We start from the raw sequence: 4352 nt of genomic DNA, 5'->3' as shown, positions 1-4352 counted from the left end.
GAGCCTTCAGCTGGCAATCTCGACTCTGGTGCCCAGGCAGTTTGTAATAAAAGCAAACTGACTGTTCCAGAGAGCAGGCGGTGGTGATGTGATCTCTGGACCCACATCTGAAACAGCGAATGTCGTTGGCGGGTTGTTTCCGGTTCTGCTGTGGAGACCGAAAACGTCCTGAAGAAGACTGCCCTGACTTCTGAGACCTACGTAATACCCCAGAAGTACCCTGATCTGGCCGAATGCGCCCGCTCTGCTGCTGTGTAGCCTGTGACTGCTAGATCTGTCCAGATGTCTGACCCGGCTGTTTCCTTTTTCTGTCAGGAAACGCTCTCTGCTGAGCTGACTCAATCATGAGGGCTCTGTCCAAAGTTTCCAAATAAGATGCGCAACCAAGACTGGCAAGCCTTACTTGCAAATGTCCATCCAGCCCCTGAATGAACTGCTGTATACGTGAACTGTCCTCAGCAACTAGCTCTGGACAAAATCTGGCCAATCTGTCAAACTCTGCATTATACTCTGTCACTGACCGATTGTTCTATCGCAGACTCAGGAAATCCTGCCGGCGAGCCATCTAATAAGCTCGTGGAAAGAAGCGGCTCTCAAAAGCCTCTCTGAATCTGGCCCAAGTGATGTTCTACTCGTCGATGATGGAACGCTGAGTAACCCACCAAGTGTCAGCCTCGTCCCGTAAGTGAAAAGCAGCCAGCTCTACTTTCTCCCACTCGGAGCAAGCCATATAGAAGAAGGTTCGCTCCAGAGTCTCTATCCACGACAGGACCACACTCGGATCAAGGTCTCCTCGGAAGAGTGTAAATCGACTCTTCATCGACTCTGCCAATGCTGGAATCCTGGCTCGTGCCGCGACAATATCAGTGAGGTGTGTCGAAACGGCTGCAGGAACTGGCGGAAACACTAGAGCTGATGCTACAGGTGGTACCGCTGGATAGACCGGGGGAGGTACTCCCGGTGCTGCTGTATAAACTAGAGCATATGCCGCCGGTGGCACTGCAGGGTCAGCATAGGTGGTCGCGACTGGATGTACGGTAGGTAGTGGTACCGGATGTGGAGCAACCGGTACCGCTGGTGCAGGTGCTGCTGGGTATACAGTAGGTATTGGGGGCACAGGTGCCACTGGTGTCGGGTACACAGTAGGTCCAGGTGACGGTGGTGCCGAGTACGTCATAGGCTGGGCCGGAGCAGGTGCGGGGTATGCTGGTAGTACCCCTGGTGGTACCGTAAATACGGTAGGAGTGGGTACAGTCGGTACAGCCGAGGTAGGTATATCTAAAGGAGCCATCGGGATCTGAGAGCACGACACACCCACAATATCCTGAGTCTGTCCCTGACTGATAGGCTCAACACTAGTAGGCATCTCTGGCAAGTCCAAAGATCCCAAGGCACTCGTACGTGGCCGTCCAGCACCACGTCTCGCAGCAATACGTGTAGATCTCCTCATATTTGTTAAGTTATATAACAGACATTACTACAAGTATAACAATCATAAAATAAACATCATATCTATTTGTTGTCTGGAGATGTTCCGTCGCTGTCCAGTCCCCTTTTTCCTCGAAATTCTGTACAAGAAAATCATCGAAAATCTATATAAATCCGAAACGGAAGTCCGAAACATAAACATAATGGAAATCCGTGCTAATCTGAAATAAATACCCAGTTTAACTCGCAAACTTGGGCTAACCCAAATATCCAGAACACCAAAAGCAGGTATCATAACTTGGCTCTGATACCAAATAAATTATCACGCCCCGGAGGAGTCCCTGTCCGAAGAAATTTCGGCAGCATCTCCCCTGTACGACGGACAATCTGAAACTTTCTACATCGCCCCCAGGGCCACACATACATCGGCCAACATGGCCGGAATAATAAATAAGCAACAATCACACATCCAACACCCACGCAGTTTAATAGTGAACAACTAAGAAGCAATGATAAGAAGACTCAAAAATAACCCTACTCAACTACACTCATAAAGCACAAAACTGATGTCCTACTCCATTACACTCATAAAGCTCAAATCTGACGATAAAATCAACTTACGTCTTCTGCCGTCTAGGCAGGCGTGTAGTAAAACAAATCCAAATAAGCTCATCGACAGTATCCATAAGGTAAACTAATACAAGTCCAAATAGTGCAATAAGAGACATAACAAAAAGATCAAATAACTCTGGGTCTTCAGGGGACTAGCGACTGGAACTCTCCGGACAGCATCAACCTGAAAATAGCAACGGAGGAGGGTGTGAGTCCAACACTCAGTGGGTAACAACTAATATGCATAATAAAGAAAATAACAACCAGCACAAATCATGCGTACAGTCTCCTGATACAAGAAGGATAAATGCAACAGAACCAAGCAGGAGAAAACTGTACTAACCAGAACCAGAGTATAAGTATAACAGGGTCGTCAGACCGAGAAGTATCAAAATCCTGTATGCATGTCAATCATATGCATTCATATAAATGCAGCAAATAAATGCAGCAAACACAAACAATAAATGCATCATGCATATGATGCAAATGTCATGGTCACTCTGACGCCAGTCAGTCATCTCCCACACAATGGTGAGACCGAGTGGGTAGAGCTGTGACAACCGTGCACTCTGCCATCACTGCTCCTGATGAGTGACCGAGTGGACGGGATGCTGGCGGAGTACACCTATCCTCCTACCTCAAATCATAAATGGGGGAGCTCAATGCTCTCATCTCCCGGTACACAATGACGGGGAGGGATTCCTGACGTGCTACCACGCTGCGTCACACTACCCATGAGCGGACCAACGGAGCACCGACAGAGCCAAACTGACGTGCTACCACGCTGCGTCACACTACCCATGAGCGGACCAACGGAGCACCGATAGAGATGAAACTGCCGATGTGCTCAACAATAATGGAACAGACTATCGCACAGCATGCAATCATGCGAATGGTGCATGACACTAAGCATGGCAAAAATCCTGAATAGCATAGCAATATCCATACATATATAAAATGTGTACCATAGGAAAATGAACCAAATTAAAGGTACACAGATTAGATAAGTTATCAAAAACCCTAGTTCTTGAACATAATAAATAACATGGTTGTGTCACTACCTCTATAAGTATGTATAATCAGGTAAATACTAACATGATGTGCATAAAAGTAAACAAACAAGCATGTAACAGATCGGGTAGTGATCAACCGAAGCAAATGAGAAACACAATCATTGCTATTTGTTAAAAACATTACTATGCATATTAAATGACATAAAGTCAAAAGTACCTGCCTCCAATAAGAAAGGATCGTATCCGGTCCAAATCCGACGTCGAGATACTCGTCTCGCGTCAAAGTCCTGTATCAAATATATAGATATATTTTATTTAGCTACAATTCTTATAAATAGATAAATAAAACCTCTAACCCTAAATTAGGGTAAAACTCTAATCATACCGATAGATAAATTCCAAACCTAATCCATATATATAACCAACTTAAACTTAACTAAATTTCTGTACTATTCATTTCTTATCTTTTCCTAGCTCCAATTATGTGTATGCTGTAACAAAAGGAATGACTTCCTCTACACCTTACCTTAATTCACCTCACTGCCGTTTCTTGATCCAAAGTAAGTTTATGCCCAGAGTTGTGGATCACCCACGCACAAAGATGATCGGAGCTGTAATCACTGACCAAGCCTTAAATCTCAACAATTTAACATAAAGAACAGAAATTAGGTCTTCTCTAATCGGATATGTGGCATGCCTTACCTAAATCCAAATATAGGAGGAAAACCTACCTCCAATCCGGCCACCGGAAACCCTAAATCAGCACTATCACAGAGGACTTATGTGACTGAATCGGGCAAAGAGGAGAGATATGCAGGTGAACTTGAGCCCTAGGTCAAATCTGCATTGCTCGGAAGGAAGGAGGCGCCGGAAAGGGGCGCTAACGGCCGGCTGTCGTCGCTAGGGCATAGGGAAACAGTAGCGCTAGGGCACAGGGGAGGTCGGCGGCGCCATTGGGACCTCCACAGCGAGGGGCGACGAGCGTCGGTGGTTAGCTAGGGCACAAGCGACTGGTACCAGACCTGGTGGCCGGCGCTCAGCTACGCCGTCGGGCAAAGACGAGAGAAAAAACGAAGGGTGCTCATGTGCCGACGATCAACGCCGTTGCTTGGCGGAGTGGAAGAGGAAAGGTAGGTGTACGGCAGTAGAGCAGAGATTAGGGCACGAGGGAGGGGAAAAGCTCGGAAGAGGAGAGGATAAGATGGGATGCGTCGGGGGAGCGGCGGTTTTGGTAGCACGCTTGTTGGGAGAGAGCAGTTAGGGCATGAGGTGGTTTCGGTGGGGGAAAGAAGAGAGACG

General features: G+C 47.0%; 1 long non-coding RNA gene across 2 annotated transcripts; it reads right to left on the bottom strand.

Moving 5' to 3' along the window:
• Nucleotides 1–1976: 1976 nt before the first annotated feature.
• On the bottom strand, nucleotides 1977–4352 carry LOC122010494. Of its 2 annotated transcripts, none has more exons than XR_006119904.1 (4): nucleotides 3785–4352; nucleotides 3580–3690; nucleotides 3271–3340; nucleotides 1977–2224 (listed from the first exon to the last, which is right to left on the bottom strand). It is a non-coding gene; the product is annotated as an uncharacterized LOC122010494 (long non-coding RNA). The 2 variants fall into 2 exon arrangements; XR_006119905.1 differs by having other exon boundaries at nucleotides 3580–3683.

The sequence above is a fragment of the Zingiber officinale genome, chromosome 1A (genome assembly GCF_018446385.1).
Source record: "Zingiber officinale cultivar Zhangliang chromosome 1A, Zo_v1.1, whole genome shotgun sequence".
NCBI classification, from domain to species: domain Eukaryota; kingdom Viridiplantae; phylum Streptophyta; class Magnoliopsida; order Zingiberales; family Zingiberaceae; genus Zingiber; species Zingiber officinale.
Note: the sequence above shows the minus strand (reverse complement) of the source record. Positions and strands in the feature narration are given on the sequence as shown.